The sequence below is a fragment of the Onychomys torridus genome, chromosome 8, assembly GCF_903995425.1.
Source record: "Onychomys torridus chromosome 8, mOncTor1.1, whole genome shotgun sequence".
Classification (NCBI taxonomy): Eukaryota; Metazoa; Chordata; class Mammalia; order Rodentia; family Cricetidae; genus Onychomys; species Onychomys torridus.
Window position 1 is genome coordinate 86,431,590 of NC_050450.1, and position 12,631 is coordinate 86,444,220.

A 12,631-nucleotide genomic window follows, 5' to 3' on the forward strand; every position below is an offset into this window, starting at 1 on the left:
TCATGGTCTGTTACTCACAGACAGGGTGAGAGGCCCTCATATCCCCCTAGAGCAATCTGATCAAAATCCTTCTAGGCCCCTTTCTGCTTCCAGGGCCTCAGAAAACTGTGCCAAAGGCTGTCCTGTCAGGGTGATGAGGAAGAAGGGAAGACAGGACATCCCACAGTTTAGAACTGAGACCTAGGGATGGAGAGATGGCTTAACCGTTAAAGGCTAGGCTTACAACCAAAAATAAATGAACTGAGACTTTATAATTCCACCTGTGGGACTGGCTGCTCAATATAGTGCAGGACATTCATTGTGAATGTTGTGTGGAGATAGGTGGCCACTCTTCACAGAGCTGCTGTTTCTAGTCTGGAACACAGAGCACTGAAGAATGGCACAGAGCAAAAGAGGGAAGGTAGCTACTTCCTGTATATAAACCTGCTACTCTTTTTTGCTCTTGGTAATTGGTTCATCCCTACTCCAATGTCCTGGCAGCATAGGGAAGCATTCACTCTACATTCTGGATGTTCTATGAGGAATAGAAATACTCTCCCTCCCGCCGGGCGGTGGTGGCACACGCCTTTAATCCCAGCATTTAGGAGGCAGAGGCAGGAGGATCTCTGAGTTCGAGGCCAGCCTGGGCTACAGAGTGAGTTCCATGAAAGGGGCAAAGCTACACAGAGAAACCTTGTCTAAAAAAAAGCAAAAAAAAAGAAAAAAGAAATACTCTCCCTCCCATTAATTCTACCAGGTCTGCCATCTACTCCCAAGGCTATCTCAGGCTATCAAATCTATAGCTTTAAGTCCACGTCTAGAACCTGCTCTGAAATCCAGAAGAAACTCAGGCCCTTTGTGGGAAAATACTTAGATATGAAGTACATATTGTAGGAAGAGGTAACAGTACCCAGAATTCCCTGCCTTCTGGGATTAGTCAGCATTGGCCTACCACTTAGATTTTACGCTAATGGGGCCTCTTTCTTCCTTCTCCCTTCAGTTTTCCCATGGGTTGAGGGTAGATCTGAAAATCTGAACTTCTCACCTTGATACATAGAAAGCTATTATGCTTTTATATCTATTATAAAGCTATTATATCTCCCTGTGTCTTCCAGAGCTATAGACAGAAAGGGAAAGCAGAGAAAGGCACTGACAGAGGTAGCAGCGCTTTGGTGCCCACTGGCCCCAGAGAAGAAACAGGCCAGAGACGAAGCCAGATGTCTGCTTCTGAAACAGCATTCTTGCCCCATCTTCTGCTTCCTTTTACATGCTGCTGAGGCAATATGCCCAAGTGTGCCAGCTCTCCTGGCTGGTGAGCCTGTCCCACTGTGCAGGCAACCAGCACTGTGCAGGCAACCAGCACTGTGCCTCTGTACAGAGCACAGCTTGGGTCTCCCACTCCTTTGCTCATTCATCTCTGTGTCTGGGTTACAGATTCCTAGGCCCTATGGTAGGAAATTGGTGGACATTGGGGCTCACTGGGTACATGTTTGCCTGTCTGTAAGAGGGGGAGGAAGAAGGCTGCTGGCAGTTCAGCAGAGCTTGAGGTTCTGGTGACTCACAGCAACGGGGGTGGCTCATGAAAACAACAGAGGGGAGGGGGATCAAGTCTGTTAGAGTTTTCTTTTGCCCCAGTCCTGCCCACTCTGAGCTCTGTAGATGAAAAATCTCTCATCTAGATTAGGAGATGTCCCAGCTATGAAAAGAAAGGGAGAAATGAGAAAGAAGTAGGCAAGAGAGATTGAGTTGTCCTGGGGAAGAAAGACTGAGACATCACCCACTATCTCCACAGGCTACATAGAGAATATAAGACATCCATTTGTGGCAGGGCAGCCCAGAAATCCTGGGTCCCTTCCAAAAGAGAGGTTTTCCTGGTAAACAGCTGTTACTATCGTTCCTCAGTTGCCTGCCTAGAACTCTGTGTACCCAGCTAATATAAAACTTTGTGGGGTGGGGCTGTTGTTTGTTTATTATTGAGATAGAATCTCATTATGTGGCCCAAGCTGGCCGCCAAGTCTCAATACTGCCTCATCTTCCAAAGCACTGTAACTATAAGCATGTACTACCATGCCTAGTGCCAAAAATTTCTTTTTGAAGATTATTTTATGTGTGTGGGTGTTTTGCCTGCACGTGTGTCTGTGTTTCACATATGTGCCTGGTGACTACTGTGGAGACCAAAAGGGAGCAACAGATCGCTGGAACTGGAGTTACAGATGGTTGTGGGTTGCCATGTCGGTGCTGGGAACTGAACCTGGGTCTCTGCAAGAGCAGCAAGTTCTTTTAACCACTGAGCCATCTCTCCAGCTACATAGACGTCTCTTAGTAGACAAACAAACACAAGATAAATACTACTACAAGACCAGACCCAGAAAGGATTGCCACCTGTGCTTAGTTAGTGCTCTCCTCACTAGACCCAGACACCTTGGACCAGAGAGGAGCGTCTAGTAGCATTTTGACTGCTGAACAGGGTTTGGTACAGACTGGGAAATGGCTGCAGCCACCAATGTTCAGAAATGCTGGTGTTCTCCCTCTTAGGTCAAGTGAGCAATATGCATTCTCTCCATCCATTCTCAGTCCATGACTGGAACTGGCAAGAAGAAACCAATAGGGACTTTGGATACTAATAACATGATAATAAACACCCTGACCTCTGGTCTCATAGAAGAGAGGATTTGGTGGGTATTCTGTGATAGATCATGAGTTCTTGTTTGTCTGTTTCTGTTCCTTTTATTGCTGGAAGCTGTTTTCTAGGCAGAGTGAGAGTCCTCTTCCCCTCTGCAGGTCATCCAGACATGACTCTGGGTGGACAGACAGGTGAGCTGTACTTCATACAGGAAGGTGAGGGCAGGGTCACTCTTCCTCCTTCCTGGCAGTGGAAGGAGCTCTGGGACCTGTTCCTAAAGCTTACTTCTGACCTAAGCCAATACATCATCTAGCCCTGGGTATAAAACTCGGACTACAGGGGGAAGCCTAGATATATATACAGGAATGGGGGACTTTAGCCTTCCCAAATTCCTTTCTCTGCTCCCTTTTCTTTTACCTCCCACTGGCCAGCTCAACTCTTGGCCACCTGATTACCTCCAATCTGACCAGATATGGTGAGTAATTATCTCTCCTTACACACACCTCCTGCCCCCTTCCTTTCTCCCCAGCTGAGAGATAACTAAATTTGAGTTGTTTCTACCACTGAATATCACAGAATCTGAATTGTATTTCCAGCCTTTGCTGCCCAGCTTGACTCCATGACTGCCTTTGGATTGGGAAGCACTCACCAGCCTCATCTTCCCCTGCAGGTATACTCAGGTCTGGACTGCTATGTCTGTGGCATCAAGACCCTGCTCTAGAGCAGAGGGCAGCCCTAGAGGTGCAATTGGAGCCTTGGCCCTAAATGTGTGTATGCCTATGCATTGGGCACACTCGTTTATTAGTGTTATTTCAGCATTGTGATGCAGAGAGAGTAAGTGTAACAGCTGCTCCTTGCTTGCAGTGTTTATTGTTACCTAGAGACAACCTCCTGGCTTTTTCCCAGATTCTCCCCCCAACCCCCCCTCACCCCCCCCCAGCCCAGCCCCCTCCCTGCCAACAATCCTGTTCTCTCCACGCTGATGGGAAATTTATAGCTTGCCCATATCATGCCATTAACTCTCTCCTGTCCATAGGGTAGATGGGTCAAGGGAAACCGAAGTGGAGAGTGGGCATGCTTTGACCCAGAGTGGAATAATGTATGAAGAACAGAGGGAGGAAGGAGACACAGCCTTCCAGTCTGTGTCCAGTTTTAGGCCCCATTCATTCTATAGTCCAAGTAGGTCAAAGCCTGCTTAGTTTATGAGATCAGTCACATTTGGGATGGTATGGCTGTAACTCAGTTGTTCTGGCTCTTGTATGAAAAGGAAAGAAGACAGAGTTTTGGATCTGGCCTTGAGATCCCAGAAGAGTTCCTCTGGACCTAGCCTTGGAATCTCCACATCCTCCTGCCAAAATTATTCTCTTCCCTGGCCATCTCTATAGTCCTTTATTACGTTGGCTAAACTTAAATAACTACAGCAAGGTAGTATTGGAGTGGAAGGGGAATATAGAGTGGCAGAATCCATAGCCTCTCCTTGTCTGAGCAAGGTAACTGTGGATGTCCCATGGAGATACGAGGTACTAGCTTGAGAGATACTGGCCAGAGCACCGCAGTGGAATTGATGTCTGACACGAAGCCTGCTGCTGAGCCTGTTGGGAAAACTTTTACCTGTGAAGGCCCCAAGAGATGTCAGGCATTCTCCCAGCTGGCCTTGATTTGGTTGGGGTTCTCTTTGCTGCTTGTCTTTCATGGTCCATTTTCTTGAATTCCTCTTGGTTTGCTCTGATCAAGTAACTGAGGAAAGAAGTGTCCTAGTCATAATCTCAGCAGAGCTGGAGCAGAACCCCTGCCATCTACTTAGGACTTTCCATGGAGAGAGTCATGCACCCATTCACCATTCACGTGGAAGCAGAAGAGAAGAAAACGGATTGGATTTTAACGGAAACAGTTGAATTAAACATGAAAAAACTTACTCATGGAATAAAATGTTTCTCTTCACTCTTCAGCTACTGTCCTGCCTATGATGAATTTGTCTGTGCCTACCCAAGGAACATTAAGTAAACATGGTTCTTTTTCTAGACTCCCTCCACATAGCCTCAGTACAATTTCCTCACAGTGCAGTAGTCCTTGAGACTTTGAAATATAGTTGTGTTTTGTTTGTTTGGTTTTGTTTTGTTTTTTGGATGGGAAGTTTTGAGACAGGATTTCTCTCTCTAGCTTTGGAGACTATCCTAGAACTCGCTCTGTAGACCAGGTTGGCCTCGAACTCAGAGCTCTGCCTGCCTCTGCCTCCCAAGCACTGGGATTAAAGGCGTGTGCCACCACTGCCTGGCTGAAATCTAGTTTTTATGGTGTTTAGATTGCATTGCAGAGAGGCATTTCTGGGTTCTGGTGCCAGCTCCACCACTTGACCAGATACCCTTTGGAAGTCACTTTGAGCCATACTTTCCTAGTCTGAAATGCAGAAAAGGCAGTAATATCTTGAGAAGCCCACACCTACATTCTTGGGTATTTCTTATTTTTTTGTCCAAGTGACTTTCTTGCTTTTAACTCTAGTGATTAAAATCTCTTAATTCCATTTTAAAACAAATTTTTTTTAAAAAATGCTAATAAAGTACTATTCTTCTAGATTGTGGAAATTTCATCAGAGTGTATAAGCTTGATCCTCAAGCGGTCTCAGTCAGCAGTATTTGATACAGTAGGATATTGTTGGGTTTTTTGTTTGTTTTTATTTTTAAAGATTTATTTATTATGTATACAGAAGAGGGCGCCAGATCTCATTACAGATGGTTGTGAGCCACCATGTGGTTGCTGGGAATTGAACTCAGGACCTCTGGAAGAGCAGTCTGTGCTCTTAACCTCTGAGCCATCTCTCCAGCCCCTGTTTTTATTTTTATGTATGGGTTTTTTGCTTGCTTGTCTGTGTACCATGTCTCTACCTGGTACCTGCAGATGCCAGAAGCTGTCATCAGATTTTTTTGGAACTGGAGTTACAGATTGTTAAAGGGTGCTGGGGGTCAACCCAGGGCCTCTGAAAGAGCGGCAAGTGTTCCTAACCACTGAGCCATCTCTCCAGCCCCAAATTCTGTTGTTTTTATGAACCAGCAGACCTGACATCATTGCTTCAAAGATTCCATGATTCCCTGAAGGGGGTGGGGGGAGTGTGTGTGTGTGTGTGTATGTGTGTGCACTCGCTTAAAAGCTTGGGAGGTTTAAAGAACGGTGGCAGTCCCCTAGAAGAGGAAGTAGCTACAGTCCCTCTTTTCAGACTCCCTAAGAAGTCAGTTTTCTAATTTCTGTGCCTCTAGCCAAGAGAAAAGCCACTGTTTCCAGACTATTTGTAAGTCACTGTTCTGCTTACGTGTACACCTTCATCCAGGACAGATCAGAGAGCAGTAGCCATTAGCAAGTATAGCAAGTAGCACTTTGCCAGATGTTTCACAGGTTGTCAAGTTTATTTACCTTCTTTATCCTACTGGTAGATCCACCAGGCATTATATTATGTGCATGTTTTTTAGATTTATTTATTATGTAAACAATGCTTGCAGATCAGAAGAGGGCACCAGATCTCATTATGGATGGTTGTGAGCCAACATGTGGTTGCTGGAAATTGAATTCAGGACCTCTGGAAAAGCAGCCAGTGCTGTTAATCACTGAGCCATCTCTCCAGCCCCCATATGTGTATTTTGTAATGTCTAAAATCTAGAAAGTATTGCCTAGACTTACTGAAATACAGAGCTCATTTCCTATTATTTGTTTTAAGGATTTACGTGTTTTATGTGTATGAGTGTTTTCTTGCATGTCTGCTGCCCACAAAGGCCAGAAAAAGGTATTGAACCCATTGGAACTCAAGTTACAGATGGTGGGAACTGCCATGTGGGTGCTGGGAAACAAACCTGGGTCATCTGCTAGAACAAGTGCTTTTGCCAGATGTGGCAGCCCATGCCTTTAATATCAGCATTTGTGGGGCAGAGGCAGATGATCTTTGAGTTTAAGCCAGTCTAGTCTATAAAGGCAAGTGTCAGGACAGCCAGGACTACACAGAGAAATGCTAGAAAAACAAAGTGTGGGGGGTGGAGGGTGGGGGGAGCACACGCCTTTAATCCCAGCACTCAGGAGGCAGAGCCAGGCGAACTCTTGAGTTTGAGTACAGCCTGGTCTACAGAGATCCCGGACAGGCTCTAAAGCTACACAGAAGAACTCTGTCTTGAAAAAAAAACAAAGGAAAAAAAAAGGAACAAGAAACAAGTGCTTTTATTTGTTTGTTGCTTGTTTGTTTGTTTGTTTATTGATGCAGGATTTCCCTGGTGTAGTTCTGGCTGTTCTGGAACTCACTCTGTAGACTAGGCTGGCCTCGAACACAGAACTCCACCTGCCTGTGCCTCCTGAGTGGGATTAAAGTCACGCACCATCATGCCTGGGTTTAATTAAATATTTCAGACTAAAGAGATGACTCAGTGGTTAATTGCACTGACTACCAAAATAATTTTATCATATGTGTATGAATGTTTTAACTGCATATGTATGTATGTATGTGCACCAAGTGTGTACCAGGTCCCCCTAGAGGCCAGAAGAGATCATTGGATCTCCTAGAACTAAAGTGTTACAGATAATTGTAAGCAGCCACATGGATACTGGGAACTAAGCAGCCACATGGATACTGGGAACTCAAGAGTAGCAAGTGCTCTTAACTACTAAGCCATCTTTCTAACCCATATGATCTTTTCATGATCTTTTTTTTCTCCCTTAGCTGTAGATCAAAGCAAGACTTTACACAGCATATTCAAGCACTCTACTACTGAGTTACATGCCTAGCACTATGCAAGTTTTCACTTTTGTCTTTGTTTCTATTTTATGAGACAGCGTCTCGGGCTGGAGAGATGGCAGCTGTTAAAGGCTAGGCTCACAACCAAAAATATAAGAGACAGTGTCTCATGTATTTCTCCCTGGCCTTGAACTTTCTATGTAGCTGAGGGTGACTTTGAAATTTTTTTTTTGGAGGACAGAGGCACATGTACATGCCACTGAATGCATATAGAAGTACATGTGGAGGTTGAAGGATGCTTGAGAGACTGAGTTCTCTTCTTCCACCGTGTGGGTTTTGGATTGAACCAAGGTCCTTGGACATGGCAACAAGCACCTTTACCAGCTGAGTCATCTTTTACTGCCTTCCTCCCCATTTTGGCACAGGGTTTCAAGCATCCCAGGCTGGCTTCAAACTCACTGTAGCTCAAGAAGACCCTAAACTGGTGGTGATCCTCCTGCTTCTGCCTGCTTACAGTGTGAGCATTTTTTAAAATTGCATTTTATCTATCTGTATATGTACATGTACATGCCACTGAATGCATACGGAGATTTTGGGGAATTCTCTCTTGCACCATCCAGGTTCTGGGAATTGAACTCGAGTCATCAGGCTTTGGAGGTAAGCACCTTTGCTCACCGATCATCTCTCCAGTCCACCCTATGTGTGTTTTTTTAAAGATTATTTCATTTTTATTGTTTGTGTGTGTGTGTGTGTGTGTGTGTGTGTGTGTGTGTGAGAGAGAGAGAGAGAGAGAGAGAGAGAGAGAGAGAGTGAGAGAGAGAGTTAGAGTTGGCCCAGACCCAGAAGAGAGCACCAGCCTTCAGTAACTAGAATTACAGGTAGTTGGAGCTACCCAACATGGATGCCGGTAGCTGAACTCTGATTTTCCAGAAGTACAGCAAGCAACCACTGAGCCATCTCTCAGTTCTATTTATTTATTTTTAATTTATTTTCTTTTATTATTTTATGTATACAGATATTTTACCTGAATGTATATATGTGCACTATTTGGGTGCTTGATGCCTGTGGAGGTCAGAAGGCATTGGATCCCAGAAGAGAGCATTGGATCCCCTGGAACTGGAATTACAGATAATTGTGATTTGCCAAGTGGATTCTGGGAATCCAACCCAGGTCCTCTGGAAAAGCAACTAGTTTTCTCAACCACTGAGCCATCTTTCCCATCCCCTGTTTATTTTATAATTATGTGTATGCATCTGTGGCTGCTTGTAGGTATGTACACGTAAGTGCGGTTGCCTTTAGAGGTCAGAAGAGAGCACTGGGTACCCTGGAGCTGGTGTTAGTTTTCAGACATCTGGCATGGGTGCTAGGATCCAAACCCAAATCTACAGCAAGAACAAGTGCTCTTAACCACTGAGCCATCTCTTCAGCCCCATCCTATGCATTTTTAATAGTAGAGATACTGGGCCAACAGATACAAATATCCACTTCCCATGGTTATGACTATTTTACTGATGGACCAATGAATACTATTTATTATTAATCTTTTTCTAATGAGAATTGTGTGTGTGTGTGTGTGTGTGTGTGTGTGTGTGTGTGTGTGTGTGTGTGTGTTTTGAGACAAGGTCCCTATGAGTCCTCAGTGCTCTAGAGCTTACTATGTAGGCTGACCTCAAGCTCACAGAGCTCCTCCTGCCTCTGTTTCCCAAGTGTTGGAATTAAAGTTGTGCACCACCATGCCTGGCCTTAACCTTCTTTTGAATTCTACAATGGAGACACAAGAGCAAGCCACTGTGGAAACATTCTTTATCATAGCTAGGTAGCTTGCTTTTGTCTTTCCTTCCTTTTCTTTTTTAATTGCTTATATTTATTTTTAAGATGAGGTTTCTCTATGTAGCCCTGGCTGTCCTGGAGCTTGCTCTGTAGACAAAGCTGGACTTGAACTCAGAGATCCACCTGCCTCTGCCACCCAAATTCCTTTGTTTATTGAGACAGACTCTCCTGTAGCACTGGCTACCTCAAACCTGTTATGTAATTAAAAATGACATTAACTTCTGATCCTCCTGCCTCTGCCTCCCAAGGACTGAAGTTAGAGATGTGTTTCACGACATTTTGTTTTTATAGATTTTTTTAAGTGAAATAATTGTAGATTGATACTCAGTTTAAGAAATAACACCAGGGCGGTGGTGGCACACGCCTTTAATCCTAGCACTCGGGAGGCAGAGGCAGGTGGATCTTTGTGAGTTGGAGGCCAGCCTGGTTTACAAATCAAGTTCCAGGAAAGGCACAAAGTTACACAGAGAAACCCTGTCTTGAAAAACCAAAATAAATAAATAAATAAATAAATAAATGAATGAATAAAAGACACCAAGTTACACAGAGAAACCCTGTCTTGAAAAACCAAAATGAATGAATGAATGAATGAATGAATGAATGAATAAAAGACACCAAAATCTGAGTATAGTGGTTCATGCCTGTAATCCCAGCACTCAAGAGGCTAAAGAGGACTGACTAAATTTGAAACCAGTTTAGCCTATAGAATGATTTCAAGATCAGTCAGGGTTAAAGTGAACCCCTGCTGTTACAAAAACCAAAACAAAACAGGCTGAGTATTGGTAGTATACCTCTTTACTCACAGCGCTCACGTCGATTTTATGAGTTTGAGATCAGCCTGGTGTGCATAGTTCTAGTCTAGTCATAGCCACATAGTAAGACCCTGTCTTTTTCGAGACAGGGTTTCTCTGTGTACCTTTTTGCGCCTTTCCTGGGACTCACTTGGTAGCCCAGGCTGGCCTCGAACTCACAGAGATCCGCCTGTCTCTGCCTCCCGAGTGCTGGGATTAAAGGCGTGCGCCGCCGCCCAAAGACCGTCTTAAACAAACAAAAAGAAACCCAAAGGTTGGGGAGATAGTTCATTGAGTAAATATGTTTGCCACATAAGCATGAGGGCCTGAGTCCAGATCCCCCACAAACACATTTCTAAACCCAGCATTGGGGTAGGGCAGAAACAGTTGGATTTCCAGCGTTTGCTGACCAGTCATCCTGACCAATTGGTTCAGTGAGAGATCCTGTGTCAAAAAAATAAGGCAAAGAGTGATAAAGGAAGATACTCATCAACCTCTAGGAGCTACATGCATAATCACACATTTACCCACACATAAATATATACACACATACATACAAAAATAAGAGGTGGCCCCTGAAGTTTATCACTTTGCAAAACTAATAAAATGTATCTGTAATATTGACATTGATGCAGTCCATTAATCTTGTGAAGATATCTGTTTATTGGGGGTGGGGTATGCATTATGCATATAGAGGTCAGAGAACAACCTGTGGAGTTGATTTTCTCCTACCATGTGGGTCCTGGAAATGGAACTCAGGTTGTCAGGCTTGGTGACAAACTTGACTTGCTGACCTATCTCACTGGCCCCAAATATCTGTAGTTTTACTAAACATATGCATGTGAGTAAATAAGTGCTATACAGTTTTATTTCCTGTGTTACATTTCTATATCCCCTTCTACAGTGAAACTGCTGAACAGAGAAGCTGGAGTGAAGCTTGGTGGTAGAGGCACTTGCCTAGCATGCCCAAGGCTCTGGTTTCAGTCTCCGGTACCCACAGAAAGGAAGGCTAAGGAAGAATGAAAGGATGCTTTATAGTTCCAGCTCCCCAGAAGTCCCTGTGGGTTTTTTTTTTAATTACACCTACCCTCCACCCCCATTCTTTGTGTATAATATGGAGTCAATTCTTTTATGTTTCTGTGATTCACAGGGATTGAACTTGGATCATCAAACTTAAATGTCAGTCAGCAAGAACCTTTATCCACTGAATCATCTGGCTAGCCATCTACACATGTCTTAATTCTTGTTACTACTAACCTTCCCACTTGTAAAATTTTACCACTTCAAAGATGGAATTAGTCTGCAATATTTTAGGATTGGCTTTTTTTCATGCAACATCCAATCTTTTGTATGTTCCAGTGGTTTATTCCATTTATTTAGTCCATGGTATAGATAGACCACCACTACTTTAATTTATTATGTTCTAGTGTAGTCTATTTTTGAGACGGGGTCTTATATATCCTGTGCTGGCCTTGAACTTCCTTTATAGCCAGAGATGATGTTGGACTTCTTAGTTCTGGGATTACAGGTGTGCACCTCCACACACGGTTTATACCATTGTTAATTTGTCCATCTGTTGATGAAACTGGGCTAATTCTACTTTTGGGGCTACAAATAAGGTCCCTGAACATTTGTCTCCAGATTTTTCTGCGAACATAATTATTTTTCTTTTGAGACAGGGTCTCACTCACTATGTAGTTTTGTCTGGCCTGGAACTTGCTATGTAGACCAGGCTGGCTTTGGACTCTTAGTGATCCCCCTGCCACTGCTTCCCAAGTGTTGGAATTATAAGTATACACCACTATGCTCAGTAAACATAAACATTTTTAACATTACCAAGTTTTACCCATCAATAAAGTTTTGTATTCACTAGCAATGAGTGAAATAGCCCATTTCCCTTGGTTAAGTGTTTTATAGTCACAATTATTAAACTTCTTGACCCTTTGGGTATGGCATTATCTTATTTTGTAAATGAGGGTATTTGAGGCTCATAGTCATTTTCCCAAGATCACATTCTGTTAAGTGGCAAAGAAGAACTTGGATCCCAAGTTCATCCCTTTCTACATCAGACATTGTCAGACGGGAGGCCTTCATATTTAGCTATGGGTCCTGGGAAGAGTATGGGCAGTACTGGCAGAAAGAGATGCTGGAAGCAAGGATATTCTTGGAATAACCTGGGTCAAATTTGGACAATCTTGGTTTATAGATTGGAAGAGCAGCCATGCTGCAGAGTGAAGATGCTGTGACATATACGCTTGTCATTTTCCCTTTAGCAGAGGCTGGTATGAATGCAGCCCTTGAGCAGTGTCCTTACAGACCTGAGACCTAAAATGGGAAAGGAAGATCTAGCCTTTGAATGCCAATCAAAGATCCTCCTTGGAAATATGGACTTCAACGTATCTCTGAGGTCTGAGGAAATGGAGGCCCATAGCAAGTGAGCTCTATCCCAGAGGGGTAGCATTTTGTTGTTGCTTTTAATGATAAGGGGACTACAGTCCTTTACACACACATACGGTCTTTCCATGGGCACTATAGAGAGGGGATAAGCAAAAATCCCAATCCATTTCAGTCTTGACTTTACCACTGTGCTTTTTTTTCCAATATCATGGAAGCTGGAGAAATCATCTGCTCCTCAGCCTCTAGACACAGGTTGAAGGTGACAAATGGAAACCTATGATAGATAATAAAGATGCCAACTTG

The 12,631-nt window shown here is 43.8% G+C and overlaps 1 protein-coding gene across 5 annotated transcripts in view; it reads left to right on the plus strand.

Annotated features, from left to right (window-relative positions):
• Cdk12 (cyclin dependent kinase 12) overlaps positions 1 to 11,634 on the plus strand; it is an 86,387-nt gene extending 74,753 nt beyond the window's left edge. For 3 of the 5 annotated variants that reach the window (XM_036196145.1, XM_036196148.1, XM_036196150.1), the window contains one exon: positions 3,199 to 4,550. The gene's annotated coding sequence lies outside the window, so the exon portion shown is untranslated. Of the gene's footprint in view, positions 1 to 3,198; positions 4,551 to 7,930; positions 7,968 to 10,835; positions 10,992 to 11,081 lie in introns of those variants that run through there. The other 2 variants (XM_036196149.1, XM_036196147.1) reach the window with 2 other exon arrangements.
• The last annotated feature ends 997 nt before the right edge of the window (positions 11,635 to 12,631 follow it).